We start from the raw sequence: 27,999 nt of genomic DNA, 5'->3' as shown, positions 1-27,999 counted from the left end.
GACAGCAGTGTGTACATCCAGGATCTTCATCCCCTCTTCCCCTGAACTCCCCTCTTTGGTTTTAAAAAAGAGGAGAGGAGGGGAGGAGGCGCTGCTGCAGGCGCACACAGTGACGGTGCTGTGAAGACCAGGAAGAGTTAAGTATATGGGTCTTAGGGGGAACGCAAATACTATGCTACTTCTGTGGGGGGAGGTCACTATTATTGCTGGGGCTGCTGTGGGGGATTATTATTATTGATGGGACTACTATGGGGGGGTCACTATTATTGCTGGGGCAACTGTGGGGGGTCACTATTATTGCTGGGGTTACTGTTGGGTCACTATTACTACTGGGGCTACTGTGGGGGATTACTATTATTGCTGGGGCTACTATAGGGGTGTTACTATTATTGCTGGCTGGGACTACTGTGGAGGGTCACTATTATTGCTGGGGCTGGTATAGGGGAGCGATAATACTATTGGGGCTACTGTGGAGGTCGCTATTATTGCTGGGGCTGGTATAGAGGAGCACTATTATTAGGCTACTCTGCACGTGGCAGCATACTGCAAGCTGACTTAGGAGATGTTTACATGTCGCAGAAATGCTATGGAATGTCCATATTCTAAAAAAACTGTCAAAATCTGTATAACTATAACTATAATGTTGCTGTTGCTGTGACTTGCAGTACCTGATGGTGGTGGCACCACTCTTTTGTTTTTCTGTGTCACCCTACAACTTGTCAGGGTGCTGCCCCGCAACATCTGCCTCTTCCTCCCCCCCTTCCAGCTTCTATGATGGCTCTCCCTAACTCCTTATGTTAGATCAAGTACTTCGTACTCTTCCACCTCCTCTTCATCATCCTTCTCCTCCTGAATGGACTCTATGTCACAGTGATTTGGCACCTCCATTTCTGCGTCCCCTAAGTACACATTGACTGTGGAGGGCTGACGGCGCACACTGACCTGCCCTTATCTACCTCTTCAGAGGAAAAAATGGTTGGACATCAGTACATTCAATGTCTTGGTCTTTTCCCTCCAGTTGTTTGGACTATCCAGTTGACATCCATTACACTGAATGATCAAACAGCTCCTCAGACTGATCCATTTAGACTGCTTTGGGGGGCGTGGGGGATTTGACATGGGGTGAAGTAAAGGGGCAATGCTGATGGCTGATTGGTGAAGACTGACTGCTGTATGCCCGTAACTGGGAGGAAGAGGAGGTGGTGGTAGTTGAGGCATGCTGTGTCATCCACTCTATGACCTGTTCAGCATGCTGCGGTTGTAACGCATGGGCAGAACCCCTTCTAATAAATGGCAGCGGCTTGCCACAGCGCCTGCAGAATGTGCAGTTGTTGCTTCAGTGGGAGCCACTTGAAGTGCTTTCTTCATGTTACCTTTTTTTTTCAGTTTTTTTGGTTCACTTTTTAGTGTAGTTTTATGTAACTTTTCACCCATTTTTGTATTTTGGAGAAAACCACTGCAAGCTGTATAAAGCTGCTCTCACACAGCCATCTGTAAAAATGTGGTGTGTTTAAACACAGCTAGAGATGAGCAAGTACCAAAATGCTCGAGTCCTCGTTATTCGAGTCGAGCATCATAAATCATAAAATTCGAGAGCTCTATTTAAGTAATGAACCCGATTGACTTCAATGGGAGACTCGAGCATTTTTGTATGGGACCCGCAGGTTGCCGAGCTTTCTTTTTTTCCCCCTGTGTTCGTGTTCTCTCTCTTTCTCTCTCTCTCTCCTTCGCCAAGCCAGCCACAAACTACCGTTGACGTGTGCAGCGTCGCAGCGGGGAGGGGTCAAATCTGACACGTCAGCGGCAGGAAGGGGCCAAAACTGGGGCGGAGTCGAACACGGCATGATGCTCGCTCGAGTACCGAGCACCATCGAGTATGCTAGCACTCGAACGAGCATCAAGCTTGGAAAAGTTCGTTCGCTCAACTCTAATCCCAGCGTTTTACAGCATTTTCAAACACGCTCGACTGCATTTTAAAGTCTACCGCATCATTGCAATGCATGATGAGGTGTGTTAAAAATAGCTAAAACACAATAAAATAGAGCAAACAGCATTCAAAAGCATTAGAAATGCAGCACTCAAATGCTCACCTGGGAAGTCCCATTGAAATCAATGAAGGCATTTTACAGCATTTAGCGTGGCGTTTCAAACACTGTGCTAAAAACTGTAAAAAACACCTGTGTGAGAGTGGCCTAAGGCCTGTAAATAAATTGTCGTGGTCTGACTCATAACTGAATGACATCTGAGGCCGCTGACACACGCTGTGTGTATTTGCTGTTTCTCTGTTTGGTCTTCGCTTTGTTTTATATAAACAAAAATCACCACCGCCAACTACATATAATGAATTCTCCAAACCCAACTGCAAGCTGTGTAAGCCCTGAAAATAATTAGTAGTGGTTGGATTGGCGACTTTGAACGACATCTGAGGCCACAAACAGAGATCTGCAATATTCCCCACTCCAAAATGTAGTTTGTCTGTCTGACAGCAGCCGAAATATCCCCCCTCCCTATGTACGGACCCCATTTCATATAGACATATAAACGTGATGCAGCTTCTTTCTCTGTTCCCTCCAATAGAACCCCAGTATACAAGCTTTCACACCAGCAGCAATATATTCTCTGTAGAATATCTGACCCTAACAACAGACCACGTGTTATACAGGCATATAAACATGATACAGCTTCTCTGCCCTGTGCTCAAATACAAAATGGTTAAACTGCACCTATTGTTCTACATGGGTAGGTTATGTGATGCCCACATTTGATGACATCATCAAGGTGCTCTGGCTACTGACTGGCTGCATACTGTCCTCTGTAACAGGCATTATAAGAAATGTGAGTTTTGCCAAAAATCAGATTGAATTTACCCAATTTGATTAGGCAAAAATCAGTTCAATTTTATTGCTTGGCCAATCAAGATGAGCAACTCAACTTAGAACTCATCTCAAATTAAAATATCCTTAAAAGGATTGTCTATATGTTAAAGGAAGTGCTACTCCTTCCCCTTCATCTGTGAATTCCTCAGTGACTTTGGCGAGCCTGTGATGACAGTAGGACAAGTCACTGCATATACACCCTTCCTGTAATGTGGCACACTCAGTGTCATGAATGCGTGGTATCTCCAATATTTAGGGCAGGCAATATAACAATAGGCATAGCTATCATAGAAGAGAGGGGTGGAAGCTGGATTAGTGCTAAGGACTGAATTGCCAATTGAATAGTTTAATCCTTATTAGCACATGGTACGCAGAGTGACAAAAAGTTGAATTTGCTGGGGAAAAAAACAAGATATAGATAGAATGGTCTTCATTTCCCCTTTATGGATTGGATTCATAGATTGGGGGGGGGGGGGGAGTGGAGAGCAGGTGACAGACTTTCTTTAATTATTGGTGACAGTAGGGGGAAAGTAATACTAAAAAATTCCACAATACTAACCTCACGCCCTGGCCACTGATTCCCCACTGCCACTCCTGTTCTCCCAATCAGGGGCATAGCTGAATTTTCCGATCTGGATCCTGTGCCCCAGGTTGCAAGCTCATTGCCCCAAACCTTCTACCAGCAGTAGAAACAAACAGGAACTTTATTTCTTATGACACATATCTGCCTGACAGCTCAGCAGCGTGCATATACCCTACTCCTCCTCTCCAGCATCTCTATCACTGCAGAATGAAGGCTGTTACCTGGACCCTGGAAGTCTGGTAAGAGAAGCTGCTCCAGATTGTAAATGTTAATTTATCTGCTCTAAATGAAATGTATGGGAGAGGGGAGATCTCATATAGAATATTTTTGGGGGGAAACTTAATCACGGCTTCTATGTGTGGAAGCGCGGGGGGGGGGGGGTGTTTGAGGGGTAATTTATAGATTATTTCTGTAGGGTGAGGGGGAACTTGGCAATAAATTCAAAGAATTCTATGTGTTGGGGTTCTTCTATAGTCATTCTTGTAGGGGACGGGGACTTGTTCATGTTTTATTGGGGGGGGGGATTTATCAAAGCAATTGTGCCTATTTTCTAGCATTAAGATGTCATAACTTTTGGTACACGCAATATTTGCTCTAAAATTTGGGACTTTTTTGATTACATATATGCGCTATGCATGAGGCTTTCTCTTGCACATGTATCAGCATATTTTACTGTACTTTTTGCGCACGCAGGACATGTTTATTTATGTGCAGCAGATAAACTAGCCCCACTTTTGCGCATGCGAAAAATGCACGTGGAAAAAAGGGAAATGTGAATAAACCCATTGAAATCAATATGCCCATGTGAAGTAGCCCTAACTCTGTAAAGGTTTTGCATATCCAAGTAATTCTGACATTGTTTTTTTTTTTACCAAATATTGTACTTCATTTAGGTGATAAAAATAGTCCAACAGAATTTGTGTAAATGTATTAAAAATGCCAAAATTGCAAATAATTTTTTAATAATTGACATTTTTCATATTTTCAAATATGGGCAAACATACTGTACACACTGTTGATGAGATATATATTTCCATCTGTTTAATTTATTGTGAAAGCACATTTCAAAAACTTTTTTTATTTTTTTAATTTAGGAGACAGGATTGCAAAGACTTAGAGAGACTTATAGAGACTTGTCAGAATGATGGATACCCCCACAAATGACCCCATTGTAAAAAAAAATACACCCCTAATGTATTCACTGAGGGGTGTCATGAATATTTTGACAGTTTTTTTTACAGGAGTTAATGCAATTTAGAGGAGGAAAAAAAATAAAATGTCATATTTTTGCAAATATATCATTTTAAAGACAGTTTTTGTATAGTGCATACCAAAATCCATATCCCCTGTTTCCCTGTGTTCAGAAACATACCCATTGTGGCCCTAATCTTATGTCTTCATGCACAATGGGGCCCGAACCGAAAGGGGCAGCTGGTGGCTTGCAGGATTTTGTTAAAAGGTCTTTCGCCCCATTACATACTTGTAGAGCCATGGAGCTGCCAAAATGACAGAGAACCCCCACAAATGACTTCGTATTAAAAACTAGACCCCTTAATGAATTCATCTAGAGGTGTACTGCGTTATTTGTCCCCACAGTTTTTTGCAGGAATTAATATAAAACTGGTGAAAACTATTTATAATTTATTAAGCAGATCCAAATTCAGTATAAAAGTACCCCCGCGCTCCAGAGCCCAGGAAATGATTAGCAGCTTATTGTATTCTTCAAACGTTTATTGCAACGCGTTTCGGCGGAACATACCTGCCTTTCTCAAGCAACTACAAAGTAACATAAAAATAACACGACTATAAATACATGTAATTTAAATTCTAACTTACACAGCCTGTTTTCGGTGGACGCCGGTGCGGGCGCCATCTTGGTGTCACGAGGTCATCTCATGTGATGCCCCACGTCATTCTAGTCACGTGATTGACTTCGTCATTACACTAGATCTATTCATAATAACGGGTTCGTAGTAGATCTATCCCGTAGCCATAGACAATTAGTTCATTCGTTCAAAGGGGTATGTTACTTCCATTTAACATTTCCCATTTATCATATACCTTTACACTTAACTATAAATTAATAAATAAATATTAACCAATAGAACACTCAGTTCCTATGAAATATACCATAATTCATTCTAAAACCTTCATATTGTAATGAATACTTTATACAGACATCAATTAATTTATTAACTATTTGTTATCTTGGTATTATTAACCCTTATTCATATACTATCTATCTAAAATTTATATTTCCGGTTATTGTAAATTTTCCTTCTGTTGGTAACCAACAATTTTAGTATTAGTTAGTGATGGACATTAGGGGTTGTGGGAATCCCATCTGCATTTTTTAGTGTCCCGCGGGCCTCTGTATTTACGGTGTGTAGTGATGTGAATAGTGGGACACTAGTATAGTAGTTGTTCATATACACATGGTACCCCTTGTGCAAAAACGGCACCATTAGATCCTAAACAATTTTTCCATCGATGCCAATATTGTTTGGGCAATCTGGGGGATTAGGGTGGTGGTCCCTGCCTTCTTGTATAAATAAATCGCAGGTAGATCCTGTTATGCTCTCACACACCTGGTATAATTTAAAAATGCATCTTCAGAATTCCACATTGCGGCTGGCATCGCAGTACTCAACCCTGACAACTCAATAACTGCTTCAACCACCATAGGGTTGTCACTACCAGAATTTATTTCTGCCTCTGATGCAGTTTCGGTATCGCCACCAGAACTGCTGGAACAAAGCACTGCCTATACTGCTCTGCGGTATACCTCCTACGCACCATTTTAGAACAACTTTTCTTTAATGTAAGGAACAGCATATAAGCTGAAAAGAAACAGTTATTTGGTCACCCCATAACTGTATTTTTTTCTAGGGAGAATAATCCTAATTTTGATAGCCTCTCTGGGTATTCCAGTCCTCCCATTCCGTTTATTAATTTAGTTGCCCTTTTTTGAACCCCCTCAAGCACTGCGGTGAAACAGACATAATAATGTAATGCTGTCAGAACCAAAAAAACAGCGAAAACTGAGAAAATGTCAGTAGACATAAACCACTAAACAGAATGCTGCTAGCTTTTTTTGCTGTTTTTTTAAATCTTTTTCCTTTAAAAAAAGAAAAGAAAAGAAACAGCGGTTAACCTATACAGCGCTGCGACCCATCAAAGAAAAGAAAAAAGTGAACAGGGGTGTACTTCACTTTGTGGGTGATGAAGGGATGATCACAGCGTGATAAGGGGGATGATCAGGAGATGATGATGGGCGTGATCACAGGCTGATGAGGGGTATTTTCTGCAACTTTTTTATTCTCAACCGCACCCATAATCAGCGCTAATCCTCTGCTTTATTTACTAAACAAATGACAGGAATCGCTGTCATAGGTGTATTACAGACAAGGTCCCTACTGATTGCTATGTGCCAACTGCTTCCAAAGGCAGCTTGGCATATAGCTTATGAGGAGGATGAAGATCAGCAGTGGGGGAAAGTCCTAGAGACCTCCGGTACTATGTTTCATCTCTTCTTACTGGTCGGAATGACAAGAGGAGATGAAATGGAAAGAGCCTTCAGTTTTTCCTCTGTTTTCAGCTAATGCCGTTATCCATTGAATATCGCTGATCACATGACCAGGGACCAATCACTGCAGCTTCCGGTAGCTGAAACAAGGAGCTATAATGCTTCCCAACACCTTTATTCTGATGTAGCACTGTAAAAAGACAAAAGCCCATTAGTGGCCACCGTCAAAAGGCCTGTGGATGGTCACTAATGAGTTACATTTTTGTTCCCCTAATTGAGGAAAATTGGCTTCTACCTCATTGGCTTTTTTTTTCTTCCTCTGGATCAACATTGTGGGGTAATAGGCTGAACTGGATGGACATATGTCTTTTTTCAGCCTTATATACTATGTTTATCCTATGGTTATATCTATCTCATATCTATCTATCTATCTATCTAATATCTCTCTATCTATCTGTCTATCTTATCTCATATCTATCTATCGCATATCTACCTATCTATTTCATATCTATCTATCTCATATCTATCTATCTATCTATCTATCTATCTATCTATCTATCTATCTATCTATCTATCTATCTATCTATCTATCTATCTATCTCATATCTATCTTTCTCTATCTATTTATCTATTATGATGGAGAATTTAGTTGAAATATAAATGTTAGAATGTTGCTTAATGAATAGAAAGATACACAAATAATGCTAATGGGAAAGTATATTATAAAATATGGAACCATAACAGATGCTCCTACAACCCAAGGCTAAGCTTGTTTGAACATGAATGTAGGAGAATGTCTTTAAGATCAAAGTCAGCGGAGACAATATGCCCTGTCACAATGTTCTACAAATGTTGTACTGTTACACTTTGATAGACCTCAGTGCTGGGAACCAATTTGTAATTCATGACATTCATCAATTATTAAATAATCACAGAATATACACACTCTGCAAGTAAAAAGGAGAAGAAAAACCAGCTAATCCAATCCATGTTTATATCACGATTCTTGGTTCCCATTCTTTATTTCATTAATTCATTAATTGAGTGCGGCCCGCACACGTGTAAACGCCTACAGCTCTCTAATATCAGCAGAATTAATGTTTCTGTGTATAATAAATGTTCAGATTTACAGACTGCTTAAACATATACATGCAGACAACAGACGGCATTGTTTGCTGAGTTGTACCTGTTCTCACAATAAGCCCTCTTCACACAAACATATGCGCTTCTGCGCACGCCTTGGTGCAATGCATTTGCGCTATGTACGACATGCACGTTTTTTTTTACAAAGATGGGTTGCCAGACTTTCAGGATCGTAGCAATAGATTATGAAACCAGCATCTTCCGACGACTGTACAAGTGTTTCGGTATATATACTGCCATATTTGTTACATTCATGTTTGTAGAAGGGATTTTTTTTAAACAGATAGTTCATCTGAAATATAAACAAGTACAGTACTCAAACGCTGGACTCTCCATAGCAGAATGGGATACATGCTGAAGTCAAAAAGCTTGAATTTGGAATCCAACCGATTGACGAGCCCTATGTCAACAGGTGTCTGGAGGATACGTAGACGAATGAACAAGAGATCAAAATCTGAGGATCTCCAGAATATCCGGTGCAAGTGGTAATTTATAGTGCAAATGTTGTTGACATCTTTAGTATTTTTTCAACATGTTTCCACAGAATTATTGTTGAACATAACTGTATTTTTTGAAGTCCTATAGTTTTAATTCTGGAGGTTTGGAACGTGATCTCTGTAAAGCCAGGAGATGCATAAATTGCCATAAATATTACCAAATTAAATTCTAATGAGTTTATACAACTTAAGGGGATGAAATGACAAATTGTTGGCCCCTTGGGTGTTGCACTGAATGAGAATTTTTCTGATAGAGAGATAGTAGCTTTAGGTCAGCTGTTTGATCTTAGAAGATGGTAACATATATTGGCACCAATCTGCATCAAATACCATTTTTTTAGAGGAATAACATCTACTTTTCTGTCTCCATTTATATTGCAGGTAGTCCCCAAAACAAAACAGGTCTCTATTGAAATGCAGGCAATAAAAGTATTCACAATTTAACTTATATTATGACTGATAAAACCTGAGTGGTCTGAAGCAGTGGCAAAAACATAGTTATTAGAGATGAGCGAACGTGTTCGGCTCCGCCCCTTTTCGCCCGAGCACCGAACTTTGCGAGCAATTCCGTGCTCGGGCGAAAAAAGTTCGGGGGTCGCCGTGGCAGCGCGGGGGGGTGCGGCGGGGAGTGGGGGGGAGAGGGAGAGAGAGAGGGCTCCCCCCTGTTCCCCGCTGCTGCCGCCCGCGCCGCCGCGCCTCTCCCCGCCCCCCGGCGCCGGCCGAATCTTTACGCGCGGACACTGAAGTCCTCGGTAAAGCTGGTGTCTGGGTGCGTAAGTGTTCGTTTAGAACACGTTCGCTCATCTCTAATAGTTATAGATTTATACATACATTTTCTCATCCTCGGACAGGCAAATAAATACACCATTGCATCTCGATATACGTGTCGTTCCACATATGTGGTTTATGTGATCTCGTGCCCGTGTGGCCTCCTGTATGTGGGAGAGACCACCAATGAAATACGTTAGCGGATTCTTGGCCATAAAAGCACAATACACACAAAAAAGTGGATCTCCCCATCCCCAAACATTTTGTCATGGCCGGTCACTCTGTCAGCCAACTTAGGTTCAGAGTGATCGACCATGCCCCGTTTAACATCAAGGGTGGGGATCGGGAAGGGATCCTATTAAGAAAGAAACTGAAATGGATTTTTGACCTGGACACACTACACCCAAATGGACTCAATTTGGAATTTAATACGGCACTATGCATATAATTACATCATTGACCCCTGTGGTGTTTTTTACTAGCATTTTCTTAGTATACTTGTTGTATATTTATGCTTTTAATTTTTGTATATCTTGTGTTTTTAGATCCATGGAGGATTATTCCGAAGGTTGCAGATTTTTCTATGTCGTACATCTTCTGATTTTGTGGTCCCGGATATATTGACTCCAAATGTATACGATCTATGCTTTTGAGCTTTTTTCCGTTTTTCCCCCTTTAATATATACACACATTCTTTTGATGAAATGATTTATGCAAATAAATTACACTTATGCAGATTTATTCATCTGTGTTTTGTATACTTTTTTATTTATACAATTATGCAATGTCTTCTTTTTTGGTATATTTATTTTTCTTTAATGATAATGCTCTGTAGGCTGCTGGGCTATTTAAATGGCCTCCGTATTATATGTTTTCAGCATAACGCTGATATGAGGAGTTTCAGCCCCCACCTTTGGGCTTTCCCTTGCCCGACGTTTTGCACACATGTTTTGTGCCGATGCGCATGCGTTGGATGCCGACTTCCTCCGTGATCAGCTATGACATAAGCCTCTTATTCTCGGGAGACTTTGTAAATGCCGCGCATGCGCGGATCATATGGGAGGACGCGGACACCATGTTATCTGAACATGGACACCACAATTAGAAGTATGCCGACTGGATTTCCACACACCTGCCGGTAATAATGTCTTCTGTTTTATTGGATACCTTTGGTGATGGGGGTGTGTTTATATGTTTTTATAGCTGTGTCTGTCTTGTGAGCATTCAGCTTGAAAAAAAACCACGCTTGGGTTAAAACGTTGCTGAGGCATTCTGTTTGACCATGGATTGAATAAAGGTCATATTTCTTTTATTCTACTGCTGTAAGGAGTGCTGCCTTTTACCATATATACTGTGACTGTTTTTTGGGACAACGGGATCCAGTCCCTTGTTTTGAGGCGTGGACTAGCAAGTTTTTTCAAACTGCATGAAGAGTGTGGGTGCTGCTGGCAGCCTTATATTTCTATAGCTTTATAGTTAGGGGTTCTGTTACATATTTTGCATTGGGGCCCAGCAGCTTCAAAATTCGCCTCTGGTTCTGGGCATAAACAGATGATGGGAGAGATCCTTGTATTGTCCCCTAATGTATTTATATATAGTTATTTGGTCACCCCTTAACCGTATTTTTTTCTAGGGTGAATAATCCTAATTTTGAAAGCCTCTCGGGGTATTCCAGTCCTCTTGTTTTGTTTATTAATTTAGTTGCCCTTCTTTGAACCCTCTCATGCACTGCAGCATCTTTCCTGAGCACCGGTGACCAGAACTGTACACAGTATTCCATGTGAGGCCTAACAAGTGCCTTATATAACAGAAGAATAATGCTCTCGTCCCTCGCCACTGTACCTCTTTTAATGTACCACAAAAGTTTATTTGACTTTGCAGCAGCTGACTGGCATTGATTGCTTCAGTTAAGTCTACAGTCAACTAGTTCTCCCAGGTCTTTTTCCATATCCCTTTTCCCTAGCAGTACCCCATTTAGTGTATATTGGTGACATCCGTTTCTCCTGCCCATGTGCATTACCTTACATTTATCAATATTGAACTTCACTTGTCATTTTTCTACCTAAGCCCCCAGCTTATCTAGGTACTTTTGTAGCCGTTCACTGTCCTACTTTGTATTATCTTGTATAATTTTGTATCATCTGCAAATATTGATATTTTACTGTACAGTCCCTCTATCAAGTCATTAATTATTAAGGCTGGCTGTCCAGCATGCTGCGAATTGCCCTCCACGAGCAGAGAAATGCAATGATTCTCCACTCGTGAACAGGTTCCGGCGCTTTCCATAGCAATGCGAATGAACTGCTGTGAACAGGGGGCCTAAACCAGCAAAAACATAGGGATCAGATTAATAAAGCAGCAGAAAAGGGTTGTAACATGGTGAAAAATGTCCTGTTCTTATTCCAAGTGGGAAACTGTCTCACTGTTACATGATATATGGAGACCTTTTAGTTACAATGACTATTAGAGTACAATACATTGTCTTCATGGATAAGTGGCATTTGCTGGCAAAAAACATATCAGACAATCTACCAATACAAAAACTAAGGGTCCATTTACACAGGACGAATGTCGGGCAAATGATGAACTGCTAAGAGGGAGGGGCAGTGGTTTCATGGCAAATAGCTATTTGGAGAGTTAAGAATAGAGATGAGCGAACGTACTCGTCCGAGCTTGATACTCGTTCCAACCGTGCATGGTCGTGTGTGACAACGGCCGTAACCTGGTGGAGGCTCTGCAGCTCGGCAGCCTCACGCACGTGCCATGCCTGGCCCATGTCTTTAATTTGGTGGTTCAGTGCTTTCTGAAAAGCTACCCACCTTTGTCATACCTGCTCGGAAAGGTGCGCCAGGTCAGCGCACATTTCCGCAACTCCAAGACGGACGCTGCCACCCTGCTGACCCTGCAACATCGGTTTAATCTGCCAGTGCACCGACTGCTGTGCGACGTGCCCACACGGTGGAACTCTACGCTCCACATGTTGGCCAGGCTCTATGAGCAGCGTAGAGCTATAGTGGAATACCAACTCCAACATGGGCGGCGTTGTGGGAGTCAGCCTCCTCAATTCTTTACAGAAGAGTGGGCCTGGTTGGCAGACATCTGCCAGGTCCTTGGAAACTTTGAGGAGTCTACCCAGATGGTGAGCGGGGATGCTGCAATCATTAGCGTCACCATTCCTCTGCTATGCCTCTTGAGAAGTTCCCTGCAAAGCATAAAGGCAGACGCTTTGCACTCGGAAACGGAGGCGTGGGAAGACAGTATGTCGCTGGATAGTCAGAGCACCCTCATGTCTATATCTCAGCGCGTTGAGGAGGAGGAGAAGGTGGAGGAGCATGAGGAGGAGGGGGAAGAGACAGCTTGGCCCACTGCTGAGGGTACACATGCTGCTTGCCTGTCATCCTTTCAGCGTGTATGGCCGGAGGAAGAGGAGGATTCTGAAAGTGATCTTCCTAGTGAGGACAGCCATGTGTTGCGTACAGGTACCCTGGCACACATGGCTGACTTCATGTTAGGATGCCTTTCTCGTGACCCTCGCGTTACACGCATTCTGGCCACTACAGATTACTGGATGTACACACTGCTCGACCCACGGTATAAGGAGAACCTTTCCACTCTCATTCCCGAAGAGGAAAGGGGTTCCAGAATGATGCTATACCACAGGGCGCTGGTGGACAAACTGATGGTAAACTTCCCATCCGACAGCGCTAGTGGCAGAAGGCGCAGTTCCGAGGGCCAGGTAGCAGGGGAGGCGCAGAGATCAGGCAGCATGTACAGCGCAGGCAGGGGAACATTCTCCAAGGCCTTTGCCAACTTTATGGCTCCCCAGCAAGACTGTGTCACCGCTCCCCAGTCAAGGCTGAGTTGGCGGGAGCACTGTAAAAGGATGGTGAGGGAGTACGTAGCCGATCGCACGACTGTCCTCGGTGACGCCACTGCCCCCTACAACTACTGGGTGTCGAAGCTGGACACGTGGCCTGAACTCACGCTGTATGCCCTGGAGGTGCTTGCTTGTCCTGTGGCTAGCGTCTTGTCAGAGAGGGTGTTTAGTGCGGCTGGGGGAATCATCACGAATAAGCGTACCTGCCTGTCAACCGACAGTGCCGACAGGCTTACACTCATCAAGATGAACAAAGCCTGGATTTCCCCAGACTTATCTTCTTCACCAGCGGACAGCAGCGATACCTAAGCAATACGTAGGCTGCACCCGCGGATGGAAGCATCGTTCTCTATCACCATCAAAAACGGGGACATTTTTGCTTCATCAATCTGTGTATAATATTCCTCCTCCTCCTCCTGCTCCTCCTCCTGAAACCTCACATAATCACACCGAACGGGCAATTTTTCTTAGGCCCACAAGGCTCAGTCATATAATTTTTGTAAACAATTTTTATACGTTTCAATGCTCATTAAAGCGTTGAAACTTGCACCTGAACCAATTTTTATTTTAACTGGGCTGCCTCCAGGTCTAGTTACCAATTAAGCGACATTAACCAAAGCGATTAATGGGTTTCACCTGCCCTCTTGGTTGGGCATGGGCAATTTTTCTGAGGTACATTAATACTGTTGGTACACCAATTTTTGGGGGCCCTCGCCTACAGTGTAATCCAATTAATTTTTTGCCCACCTGCATTACAGCTGACGTTACATCAGCCGTGTTGGGCACTGCAATGGGATATATTTATGTACCGCCGGTGGGTTCCAGGGAGCCACCCATGCCGTGGGTCCACACGGAGTTGTAACTGCATGTGTCCACTTCTAAAGAGCCCCAGTCTGACTGGGGCATGCAGTGTGGGCCCAAGCCCACTTCATTAAACATGACATTACCTCAGCTCTGATGGGCACTGCAATGGGATACATTAATGTACAGCCGGTGGATTCCAGGGAGCCACCCATGCTGTGGGTGCACACAGAATTCCCATTGCGGAGTTGTACCTGCCTGTGACTATTTATAAAAAACCGCGGTCTGACTGGGGCATGCAGACACCTTGACAGAACGAATAGTGTGTGGCACATAGGTTCCCCATTGCTATGCCCACGTGTGCAGCTCCTGATGGCGGTGGCACAGGATTATATTTCTCATTGCTTCTGTACAGCATTGTGGGCTATCGCCCCACCCCTTTTAAAGAGGGTCGCTGCCTAGCCGTCCCAACCCTCTGCAGTGTGTGCCTGCGGTTCCTCTGGCAGACGCACTTATAAATAGACATGAGGGTGGTGTGGCATGAGTGCAGCTGAAGGCTGCGCAGGGACACTTTGGTGTGCGCTGTGGACACTGCGTCGTGCGGGGGGGGGGTTGGGCAGCATGTAACCCAGGAGAAGTGGCAGCGGAGTGTCATGCAGGCAGTGATTGTGCTTTGTTGGAGGTAGTGTGGTGCTTAGCTAAGGTATGCATTGCTAATGAGGGCTTTTCAGAGGTAAAAGTTGTTGGGAGGGGGGGGGGCCCACTCTTGCCGCTATTGTGGCTTAATAGTGGGACCTGGGAACTTGAGATGCAGCCCAACATGTAGCCCCTCGCCTGCCCTATCCGTTGCTGTGTCGTTCCCATCACTTTCTTGAATTGCCCAGATTTTCACAAATGGAAACCTTAGCGAGCATCGGCGATATACAAAAATGCTCGAGTCGCCCATTGACTTTAATGGGGTTCGTTACGCGAAACGAACCCTCGAGCATCGCGATAATTTCGTCCCGAGTAACGAGCACCCGAGCATTTTGGTGCTCGCTCATCTCTAGTTAAGAACTATGCCATCAGGTCAAATGAGAAGTAGTGAAGAGCTGTCAGGAATCATTTATACAAATTGTTGCATTATGGAATACTACAATAAAAAGGAGACATACAGAAGGTGTGTGAGCTAAGATATGTGCAAACACTGAATTTATGAATTCTATAGATTGTTGATAGTAAATATATCTTTAAATGTTTGGTTCAAAGTGTATATTTTTATGACTTTATGTAAACACACCTGGTCATGCAATACTGCCATCAGTAAAAGACTTTTTAATTAGTGCAGTATGAATCTGGTTCCCAGGGCCGTATTTACAGCTCGCACTGCCCTAGGCATTAAGCTGGAATATTCTACTATTGAAGGGCTTGTACAAAAATTGACTTTTGTGTAGAACAAGCAGGAAGGAAAGAAACAAAGGAAACCATCGCACACTGACAGGGACCCAGGAGAACAGTAATGAAGAACTTTATTAGGCAATGCATTTCCATGTCGAACAGGCACCTTCATTTGGCCATTCACAGATAGTAAAGAGCAAAGATCACAAAGAGTGCCGGGTGATGTCATGGGGTCATGTTATGTAACCACATGAACCCATGTCAAGAATTACATAGGAAACACTAAAGACTCATACATAATAAAAGGGAAAAAGTAAATAAAGATCACTGAAGAAACAGGTCTAGACACCAAACAAAGGCCTGGACAAACAAAAATGGCTTCACTGCTTCTCTGACTACCTGATGCATACTATGCATTCCTATGCATTAGTAGTCTACTACTAATTGTTCATCAGGTAGTCAGAGAAGTGGTGTGGCAATCTTTATTTCTCCAGGACCGGAGGGTTGAATTAAGAATTGGGACACTAGTAAATTAATTAATAAAGAGTACTAAACAATTGGAATAACTCGCTGTATAAATAAGTTATTAATTTGCTGTAATTACTGTGGTAAAAAGGAAGACGTAAATTCAAACACTACAGGATCGCTAATACTAAGCATATACGAAATAAACCAACCTGCTATAGAACATGTAAAATTGGGGATGCACTGAACATGCAGGAAGAAAAAACTGTGTGGGCAAGAGGGAAAAATAGTATAAACTGAAATGAATAATTACATTAGAATAATGCACTAGATGAACAGGAAACAATTAATTACTTAATTAGCGAGAGCTTAAAGGGGTTGTCCCGCGCCGAAATGTTGTTTTTTTTTTTGCATTGTTCAGCGCAGGACAAACCCAAGGGATGTGTTGAAATTAAAAAAAAAAATTTTACTTACCCGAATCCCCTCTCTGCAACTTCTTCCTTCTTTTCCTCCAAGATGGCCACCAGGATCTTCACCCACGATGCACCGCGGGTCTTCTCCCATGGTGCACCATGGGCTCTGTGCGGTCCATTGCCGATTCCAGCCTCCTGATTGGCTGGAATCGGCACACGTGATGGGGCGGAGCTACGCGATGATGCATAGAAGGGGGCGGAGCCAGAACGCCGCTCGTGCCCGGACCGACCAGAAGGGAGAAGACCCTTCTGCGCAAGCGTGTCTAATCGGGCGATTAGACGGCACCATGGAGACGGGGACGCCAGCGCAGGGAAGGTGAGTATATAACTTCTGAATGGCACATATTTCATGCACGATGTATATTACAAAGTGCATGTATATGGCCATACAGAAGTGTTTAACTTAACTTGTCATCGCGGGACAACCCCTTTAAAATATATGCATATAAAAATAAAGGAAATCCATAAAAGATACATACAGGTATGACAAGGCCAATTAAAAGACAACTTTAATGCATGTAGAGGAGGTTCAATAAAATAAAAGCTAACGATGGGTCATCAATATGATAAATATTACTAATATGACATGTGAAGCAAAGCACTAACAACACGAATAATTAGATGACAAAATCAATTAAGTCAAATTAATTGATTAATCTTAGTAGGAAACATAAAATGTAAATGATTTAAATGAATTTATCTAATGAGTAAATATTAATAATGAGTGTAATAGTAAATATAATATTCAGGAAATATGTAAAACATATAAAAGCTGAACCATATATGGAGAGATCAAGAAAAAACCCTGCCCTGTGTGCGCAAAAAGTACAATAAAATGCGCTGATATGGTTAGGAATAGAAGAAAACCAATTGGGCTCAATAAAGATGTAAAGGGAGCAATAAAGAGGAAAAAAGTGTTTTAACTACTAAAACAAGAAGGCAGCGAAGAAGCACTAAAATCCTATAAGAAAAAGAATAAATTATGTAAAAATCAGAAAAAAGCAGCAAAGGCAGAGAGACTTATTGCCAATGAGAGTAAAACTGACCCTAAACTTTTCTTCAATTATATAAATAGTAAAAAGATAATCATTGAAATTGTTGACCCTTTAATAAATAATGTAGGAGAAATTGTAGAGTAGGAGGGGGATAAGGAGAAAAGAAATCTATTAAATAGCTTTTTCTTCAGTGTGCTTAAAATCAAATGTCAGATGAGATGCAGACCTGCATTAAAAAAGATTAAAATAGACAAATCAGCAGGTCTCGATGGTATACACCTCTGGGTATTAAGGGAATAAAGTAATGTGATAGACAGACCGTTGTTTTTATATTTAAGGACTCCAATGGATTGGCGCATCATCAATGTGGTGTTGATACTCAAAAAGCAGTCAAAAATGAACCTGGAAACTACAGGCCAGTAAGTTTTACTTCTTTTGTGGGTAAAATGTTTGAAGGGTTTCTAAGAGATGCTATCCAAGGAAAATAGCTGTATAACTCTGTATGGGTAACTTGCTTGAAAAAGAAGGTTCCATTTTACACATTCAAAATGTGTTGCATATCCAATGGCCTACATGTTTTATGAACATTATTCTATTATTCCTGAATAAAATTTCTATCTGAAACAGGACTAATAAGTTTACTAGGTAAGCTGAAAGGGCAGTCATTTATAGCCACTATCATATTCACACAGCATGCCTGGGAGGGCATGTGTTATATGTATTTTAGATTAGGTTTAGGGATGGCTCCACTATACAATATATGTTTACAGATAGTTTGGCATCTAGCCAGTCTTTTTGTGGTTTAATACAGACTTCTCTGACTGTCAAACGTCATACCATTTCCCAAAACGCTGCATGCTGTGTGCATATAATAGAGACCACTCTGACATTAGTAATCTCTATCACAACTGTGTTCAATGCACAATCAGCATAGCAGTGTACTTGATAACACAGCAGCACAGCTGTAATGTAATTTGTCTGAGGACATCATACTGTGTGAATATGATAGTGGCTATAAATGACTGCTCTTTCAGCTTACCTAAAAAACTTACAATCAGGCTGCTTGCTCAGCACCTCTATTAACTCACACTTTTATATCATACCCATTTAGCTTGCCTAGCTAACATACACTTAGTTCCTCTATGGACATACTCCAGATCTAGTTCAGTCAACTACTCCTTTACCTCAAAGTGTCCTTGTCATTTTATGAGTGCATATATGTCAATAAAGTATACAATTTATTACTTTGTGTTTGGGAGGGTATAACCATTAGACTATTCTCTTCCCTCTGGCAATTTTCTTGGTAATTGTTTGTTTAGCCAGGTATACCCTAGGGCTGTCTCCTTTCCTTACAATCTGTAGACCCTTTAAACAAGTCTTTAAAACAATGATTGGGAATTGAAAACCAAGCCACATTGGCATTTCCAATGCTCCTGGCTATGAGTGACAAATGTATTAAAAGGTTTTATTTAACAGCACCTCCATGCACAAGATGAAAGCCTACCCCGGCTTGGAGCTGGAGGACGTCCTTGCCACAATCTACATCAGTTTCTGGCATAGCTTATAGTAAAGGTTCTATATACGTCCGATATACACTATGATCTGATGCATTGGATTGCAATGCATCAGATCACATGGCCGTATTGCTGCAACGTAAACGCGCCCGACCGGCCAATATATCGCTGGGCGTTTTTACGTCAGGCTCAAAAAATAGTCCTGGAACTCTCTTTTGGGCCGGAATACGTTGGCCGCTGCATGGGCTCCTATGGGAGCCAATAACAACATCCGGAGAAGGGAGGTGGGAGGGAGTTTATCATGAGGTGGGAGGGAGTTTAGACTGCTAAACTCCCTTCCTCTTCTCTCCTCCCCTCTGGCTGCTTGCAATGGGAGGGAGCTGGATTGGGGTCGGAGCTAAGCTCCCGCCCCTTGTCCGCAGCCAGCCATGGGAGAAGGCAGCGTGGGGAGAAGCTCAGCTACACTCCTGCTCCGCTCCCTCCCATTGCGAGCAGCTAGAGGGGAGGAGAGAGGAGGTGAGCTGACAAGGGGGAGGGAAAGGGAAGGGGCCATCACATGGCGACCATGGCGAATATGCACCGGGGCCCATGCCATCTGAAATGGCGCACAAATGATAGATTTGTGCACCCGTGCATGAGTTTTTACTCCCCCAATCGTAGTGTAAATTGGCCGCCATGAAAACGGCAGCTGATATACACTTGTGGGAATAAAGCCTAAGGGTCATTCCATGTCAGTTCAACCAATGCTCCCAGTCAACCATCTCAGATTTCAATGAAACTTACAGTGATCACTGGGCTTATTTAGCACTCTATCCATATTGGATACTAAGATTATCTAAGGCTAGCATTTGTGTAATAAATAACTATAGTTTACAAGTGACTGATTGTGCACCAGCAAAGATGAAGTAAAAAATGAGCAGAAAGGATGCGCAACTGCTGGATGCCATGTCAAGCTGTAGCATGCCGGCTGATCAACAGATCCTATGAAGCAGCTTAATGACAAAACGCAAAACAAAAATTTCCCATCTAGAAGGTCTGGGAACAAAATGAAAAACATCAAATCTTGTAGAGCAAAAAATTCTCTTTCAAATAGAGCAAAAAAAAAATGGAGTACATTCCGATTTTTGCCTCTGAAAAAAGGTAAAAATTTGCATAAAAATGTTTTTTGCCATTTTTGACTCATTGTATCTTAAGAGCTATGCATCCTTTTGGGTCCATAATGTGAATAATGAGAAACATTTCTATGGAGTACACATTGATAAATTCATAGCTGAGTTGGATTGCATTGATTATGAGTTATTACTGCTTAAAATATGAGTTTTATTTTGCGCGATAGAATTTTTCAGCTACTTTGACATGCAATGGTGGCAGAATGATAAGAAGAGTGGCAGTCTGAGTAGCTTGGCTGGATTCAGCACCAAAAGTTCTCCTACTGTGTGAAGTTTCATTGCTCTAGAGTCATTGGAATTGGCTTGGCAATGGATTGAAATCGCCACTTTTTTCAGGTTGTGCGCTGTAATCACATGACAACCCCCTAGATTAAGACCTGTAGCTCGTGAACCAAAGCACTTTGAAGCCTTATATTCTGGCTATCTTAGTTTAGGGCCAGGTTCTATCTTTGTGCAAAGTTTCATTGAAATCTGAGATGGTCGACTGGGAGCGTTGGTTGAACTGACATGGAATGACCCCTAAGGGCTTAGTCACACGGGCGTTTATTGCCGCGATTTGCGCATGCGCATGCGTCCGGCGACTTTTTAAAACCATTGCTTTGCAATGGTATCGGACACATGAGCGCTTTTTATGCGCTCGTCCGATAAATTAGAGAACAGAAATCGCAGATCGCACCTATCAGCGATCTGCGATTCCTGTTCTCTTCTCTATATGCGCTCAACGGGGCCGGCGGCAGCAGCACCGACCCCATTGAGAACATATAGAAGACAAATCATTCTTCTCTGCCACAGCTGGAACAGCTGTGGCAGAGAAGAACGATGTTTGCCCATTGAATTCAATGGAGCGGCAATACAGCCGCTCCATTGAAAGCAATGGGCTGCCGGCGTGCGCGGGGTTAATTGTCGGGAAGGGGTTAAATATATAACCCCTTACCTGCAATGCATCCTTAAATGTGAAAAAATAAAAAAAAAGGATGTTCTCACCTGCTCCCGGCAGCTGGAGATCCCGGCGGTCGGCCTGCAGTGGGTGTGAAGGAGGTGTGACTCAGGCTTGCCCCTGATTGGCTCAGCCTGAGCCAATCAGAGGCTGAGCTCAGTCACACCCATTCATGAATTCATGAATGGGTGTGACTGAGACTTGCTTCTGATTGGCTCAGCGCTGAGCCAATCAGGGGCAAGCCTGAGTCACACCTCCTTCACACCCACTGCAGGCCGACCGCCGGGATCTCCAGCTGCCGGGAGCAGGTGAGTACATCCTTTTTTTTTATTTTTTCACATTTAAGGATGCATTGCAGGTAAGGGGTTATATATTTAACCCCTTCCCGACAATTAACCCCGCGCACGCCCGCAGCGCTTGCATTCAATGGAGCCGCTGTATTGCCGGCTCCATCGAATGCAATTCGCTGGACAGCTCCGGCCCGTTTCTAATGAAACGCGGCTAGGAGCAGATTTTCGGGCGATTTTTGGGCCGATTTTTCGGCGCCGGTCACGCGATTTGCGCATGCGCATCCGTCATGCGATGCGCAAATCGCGTGAAAAAACGCCCGTGTGACTAAGGCCTAAATGTGATGGGCTACGGGTGGTCATGTCTACCAAAAAGTCCCAACTTTGGCACATGTGCTAAAATTGTGACTTTTGGGCACCAGAATTCTGGGATCCAGGCCCCATTGTCGCTGGCCAATTGGGCATTTAAAAAAAAAAATTAGTTTTTTTGTTTCACTCCATGTTTTTTTTAAGGGGGCTGTGAAGAGTTTTTCCAGACACAAATACAATTGATGACTCAGGATAGGTCATCAATAGTTGATTGGTCGGGTGTGCCGCTCGGAAACCCCAGCTGATCAGCTGAACAAGTGCTCGCTGACAGTACCGGTATACACAGGTGTCATAGTGGAAGTCACTGCTCCAACCCCTGGCCAGCGCTTGTAACTGAAGGCGCAGCTCTCATTGACTTCAATGGGACCCCAGCCTGCAATTACAAGCACCAGCCACTACACAGTGGTTGGAGCAGTGGCTCCCACTTTGATCCCTGTGCTGAGAGCAAGCTAAGCCAATCGGCCAGGTTCCTGAGGAACCTGGCCATCAATAGTATTTGTGCCTGAAAAACCCCTTTAATACACAGAAGCATGTGACTATAGTACAGAGGCAGAACTTTCCATTCATGGTAATAATTAGTACCATATGTTGCTCAAAAAAGTGGGTAATTTATCTGCTGTTAGCATGCTCTAAGGACTACTTTCATAAGTCACATATGTACAAATTTATAGAAGTGACAGATATTGTAAATATCATACTAGTGAGTCCTGATGGATGTAATAAGAGCCAGAGCAGTTAAAGTGTGCTGATTACTTTTTTTCAGGTAAATTGCAAGTCTTACAGAACATACGGAAGAGAGACATCTCAGTGTTATATTACCCAGGAGATCTGATATTTTACGAATCACCTAACTTTATGCAGTGTTTCCCAAAGAGGGTTTCCTGAAACTTGGTCAGGGAATCCCCAGAAGAGCCATTTATGGGCTCATTTAGATAAGGATAATGCTGGGCAAGAGTTTGACATTGCTTTACTTCCTCTGCTCACAAGCTTCTTCGAGGTAGAGATAAAATTATAGGGATGAAATTTCATGGTTTTCACTGTGGTAGTAAGGTTGGGGATAACTGGGCTATTGGGTGCAGCAAGTCTAGATTTTTTTTGGAGAAGTACACTAGGATATGATGTAACCATGATGATATATTTTGTCATTATGTATTTTTTATTCATACTTGACCCATGCAGACTATAATATGGTGATAATGAAAATGTATAGATGTATTTCCATGGGCGTATTTTTCACCGTCATGTTTCAAAAACTCAGCTTGCACTTCTTTTGTCTATTTTTATGAAAAATATGTTCATTGTAGTCTATGGAAAGTGATTAAAATATGGATGCGTCCTGATCTACCAGTATTAGATCTGCAGGCTTATCATCACTTTGTTCTCATTGGTGTTATTTTCTTAGTCATCTGTATATCTGCTATAGGAATAAAATCCATGAGAGCAAATATGGCGATAAATATTGATGCAATAAAGATGTAAAATGTCCGGATAACAGATCCGTATTATGAATGCATGCAAATTCGCTCATATGAAACTAGCCTGAAAATGCAAAAGGCAAAACAGATTTATTGGTCAACAGTGGGATGGCAATGTCTGCAAACACAATATTTGTGGGAAGACTAGAATCCTTAGAAAACTGTTATTGTTCCCAGTAAGAGAAACAAAATAATCTTTAGATATGACACCTTTAAGGGCTTCTTCTTCTTTCGTGTCGGCCGCATAACGGGATGACACAAAACCATTGATTTCAATGGTTTCGTTTTCATTAGCGGTAATCTTGCCCGTTAATACCACTTGCGAGAAAAGATAGGGCAGGACCTATCTTCCCACTTTTTTTTTTTCAAACTGACACACTATGGCGCGGAGTTTGAATGGCCTTAAATTTTCTTTTAAAAAAATCCTGTTCAACTAAGCTCTGTAGTGGCGAGCATAGTTGCACATACGCCCCTGTGCTTTTGCACTAATAGCTAATAAGAAATGACAATGTGAACGGTGCAGGTTGTGGAAACTACCGGGTCATCAGGCTAAGGCCTCTTTCACATGAGCATTGCGATCTTTGTCTGCCCCCAACGCGGACGAAAACCGCATGTATGAGAGTAAGCTGCGACAAAGACGTGGCTAAACTCTCGCGTTTTCTCACTCACAGGGCCAGAATTCCTTCGGGAAATACTTCAGTTGGCTCCAAAGAGTCAGCTAACATAGTTTAGTATTGTTTCTATGGGAGCTGCAGGCTGATTGTGGCCGAAAGATAGGGCAAAACTTGTCTTTTTAGTATTTTGCCGCCGATGTCCTATCTTTGCCAGCCGGGCATTTTTATGCAGCTAGTAATCGGCCATGTGAATGAATGCATTGAAATCCAATGCTAAAAATGCTTGTGTGAATAAGACCTGAGGGCTCGGTCACATGAGCGGAGATCAGCGCGTTTTTTTCACGTGGAAAAAAAAATGCACCGCATGCGGGAAAAAATCCGCATGACCATGTCCATTGCCACCCATATGTTCTTTCTTTGGTAGGTGCGGATTTTTGCCCGCACCTGCAGTGTGTCTTCTTTTCCACTCGGAGAAACGCGCGGATCTCTGCTTGTGTGACCGAGCCCTTAGTAATAATTTACATATCTGAACAAGACTTGTATATACATAAATGGGCCAAGGTTAGATCAGGATTACGATTGCATCAGTGTTATGGTTACACCAGGGTTAGGGTTTGACAAGGTTTAGGGTTAGACCAGGGTTAGGGTTAGATTAGGGTTAGTTTTAAGGTTAGGGTTAGATCAGAGTTATGGGTATTAGGGTTAGGGTTGCATCAGGATTAGGGTTAGACCATGGCTAGGTTTAGGGTTAGATCAGAGTTATGGTTAGGGTTAGATCAGGGTTAGGGTTAGACCAGGGTTAGAATTAGGGTTAGGTTTTATAGTTAGATTAAGGTCATGGTTAGCCTAAGGTTAGGGTTAGTAGGGCTAGGATTATATCAGGTTTAGGGTTAGACTACTGTTAGTGTTAGAGTTAGATCAAAGCTAGGGTTACTTTAGGGATATTGTTAAACTATTGTTAAAATGAAGCCAGAGTTAGGTCAGGGTTAGTATTAGACCAGATTTAGGATTATTAGGGTTAATATTAGGGACCCACGAGACAAAGAGGACCCTTGTCTCAGGCTCGTGGGCTTAAGTATCTTAGCCAAAATACAAACCAATACCTTGTATGTACTGTAGCCATTACATCTGCTTATGTGTGCAACTATGCTAGGTAAGTGCTTTGGGTGTTTGTCAGTTTGGACTATGTCTGCTTGCGAGTCCCATCCTAATTCTCTAGTTCATGTAAGGACTAGATACAACAGTAGATATGTATTATATGTGTTTCTATGTACTTCTGTGCACCTGGATGTGTAAAAGTATGCTGTGTATGTTTGTATGTATGTAAGCTGTATGTATGTAAAAGTGTACCTATGTGTTTATGTGTCTGCAAGTGTTTCAGTATGTAAAATGCATATCATTGTGTGCATGTAGGTAAAAACGTACACGTGTACATGAAAAATGTATTCAGGAGTTTAGGATATATTTTCTAACCTTGTAACGCTCTTCTTACATTTGTGTCAGTGGCTCCATTCAGGGTCTCTGACGCAGATCTGACACAATATCATGGCCAAAATAGCACAGCATGCTGTAGTATTTTCTGCAGTAAAACGGCGGATAACAAGACAGAATTCTGCTGGATCCCATTATAGTCAGTGGGATCTGTTAGGCCACGTCGGTTAAGCACTGTATCCAACGTTTCAGTTATTTTTGTTGCTCAATTCTTATGATAGAGCTGAATGATTGAAATAATAGCGCAAGTGTGAACCCAAGCTGACTTTGGCTAGATTCACACCTTGTCTTCAAATACATCCAGTTATATTCACAAAAAAGGAACCATAATGGAGATTTATGTCTACTATATGTTGTTTTTGATGTGTACATTTTCTTTTGTTATTTTTGTTTTTCACATTGGCAGTGGAAATATTACTTTTTTGACAAAGGCAAACATGAGTTCAATTACAATGTCCTATTTATGCAGTAAAAGCCTAGTTGTGGTGCCATATTTATGTAGTGAGCTTGTTTCTGGTATCTTATCTATGCAATATGCTTGGTTGTAGCATTGTATGCATGAAGTAAGGTTGGGTCTGGTACCATATCTATGCAGTATATGTTGTGTGAGATTATTCTAAAACTTTAGACTGGTGGGGGACCCACAATCTTCATATAAGAATAGACTGTGACAAAGTTTAAGTGGACACAGAGGGTAGTGCAGGGTCTGTAAAGAACAGATTGCAGCAAAAGTTAAGGGTCAAATGCAGGTTCTCAGCTAGTGTTTACTTACACATTTGGCTCATCTCTCCAGTTCGGGCCAAGTCCCAGCGACCTTCACTTAAGATCTTTGCTACATCCTCCAACAAAGTCTACTTTCTGTGGTGGGCCTGGTACGAGTTAAAATTTGTGTCCCATAACTATGGGTGCACTTGGACCGGAATAATAATCCTGCCCACATTCAGAGACCTAGGCATTTTTATTAACAAGACACTCCTGTCCGCTCTGTTCACTTTGGGTCTTATGGTCTTCATCAATGTGTGTCTCTTTTTTGTCACCTAGCAACATGTGATGAAAATGGAATGCACTTCCATGCCGTGCAACTGCATTTCATTTTTTTTCATTCGCCCATTGACTTGAATGGGCAATTCTGATATGTGGAAATGCACCAGATAGGAATAGCTGAGATTTTTGGACACAGAACCTAGGTCCATGAAAAAAAACACTGGTCTGAATAGCCTCATTGATTTTAATGGTGGAACTAAACCTCACCTGAGTGAATAGGGCCTTAATTAGTCCACAGATAGGAGTGTGAAAGTTTTAAGTCTTTAAATTGTTAGTTCAAAGGCCTGGTACATGCATTATCCCTGGACCACATCTCTCAGACGTTATACCCACCATAAATCCTTCAGAAAGATTTAATCCAATGTTCAAGGTATAGGAACATTTTTATTCATTTCTATTCCTACACCCTCCTCTGTCTTTGGGATTTGAAGTTGCCTTTTAATATAAAAACTTTTATGTATTCTATATTGTGTCCTTGGCTACAAAAATGCTTTGCCACAGGTACCTCTTTCTTCATCCTCGCTTACAGTTTTTGTATTGTTTCTCCAATACAAAGGCCCCTAACTGTATACTTACTGCACAGGATCAGGTACACAACATCGGACGTGGAACATGTGAATGTCTCTGGGATCTTATAGTCCTTCTGTGTGTTGGGGATTTGTATTCTGTCAGGGGTCAGTACATGTGAGCAGGTCTTACAGCTTCTTAGCTTAGAGGGATAGGTTCATTTTTGTGTGTCAGAGGGCAAAGCACTCCTGATTATATAATTTCTCAAATGTGGAGGTTGTCTGTAATATAGGAGAGTCCAGGAATATGTTTTTCAGCCTGATGAAGAGGTCCATGTAACCTTAAAAGCTTGCAGTGTTAATTCAGGGATTTTTTTAAAAACTCATTCAAAGTAGTAGAGTCAGAACAGCCACTTCCAACTGAGTTCCATAGAGCAGTCATGTGGTATTGTGGCCCCTCCATTGTTGGTGATGTCAACACTTCAGCGATGATGTCACCAACAATGGAGGGGCCACAATACCACATGACCCCTCATCAGAACTCAGTCGGAAGTGGCTGTTCTGACTCCACTACTTCAGGTGAGTATAAAAATCCCCAGATTACCCCGGTGACATCATCATTTTATTTGTTAGCCATTAAACACCATAGCTACAAGATTATTCTGCTTTCTTTGTGAGAGCTGTAACATTTTGTTCTACTGAAAACATGATACAAAACTTTTACTTTAGAAAATCACGCTAGCAGGAAATCTTCTGGATTCCATCCCCAAAGTATACTGTGTAACAACTAGTTCTGTACAGCAAGGGACTGCTAAGCACATTTGTCACATTCGTGCAGCACACGAGCACTAAGCTCAGCATGGACGCAGGGTGATGATAACCATGACTGTAGTTGATGAACTATTGCACTGACGAACAGTGCGCACCAAAACCGAAGTACGTAACCCAGAAGTAAGACCCGTGCAACACCAGAGTACAACACTCCGCACGGTGACAGGGAACGTACATATGATAGAAAATAGCCACACACCACGCTATGCGGGACGGTAGCACCACTCCAGGGAGAGGGAAGGAAGCCTGGCCCTAACCTAGCAGGGAGGGTGATGGGTCCCTGCCTAAAGCGGGAATATTGCCTTGATAAAAGGCGGCCCAGCGGTCTTCTTTTTGAGCCCTGATTGGACCTATACGAACCCCTGAGCGATGAACCGACAC

General features: G+C 42.5%; 1 long non-coding RNA gene across 3 annotated transcripts; it reads left to right on the top strand.

Moving 5' to 3' along the window:
• Position 1: 1 nt before the first annotated feature.
• LOC136619820 (uncharacterized) lies at positions 2–10,134 on the top strand. Of its 3 annotated transcripts, none has more exons than XR_010791051.1 (3): positions 2–136; positions 8,470–8,613; positions 9,939–10,134. It is a non-coding gene; the product is annotated as an uncharacterized lncRNA (long non-coding RNA). The 3 variants fall into 3 exon arrangements; XR_010791050.1 differs by lacking the exon at positions 2–136 and adding an exon at positions 3,466–3,698; XR_010791049.1 differs by lacking the exon at positions 2–136 and having other exon boundaries at positions 7,686–8,613.
• The last annotated feature ends 17,865 nt before the right edge of the window (positions 10,135–27,999 follow it).

The sequence above is a fragment of the Eleutherodactylus coqui genome, chromosome 3, assembly GCF_035609145.1.
Source record: "Eleutherodactylus coqui strain aEleCoq1 chromosome 3, aEleCoq1.hap1, whole genome shotgun sequence".
In the NCBI taxonomy this organism is placed as follows: domain Eukaryota; kingdom Metazoa; phylum Chordata; class Amphibia; order Anura; family Eleutherodactylidae; genus Eleutherodactylus; species Eleutherodactylus coqui.
This window is presented reverse-complemented; position numbering and strand designations above follow the sequence as displayed.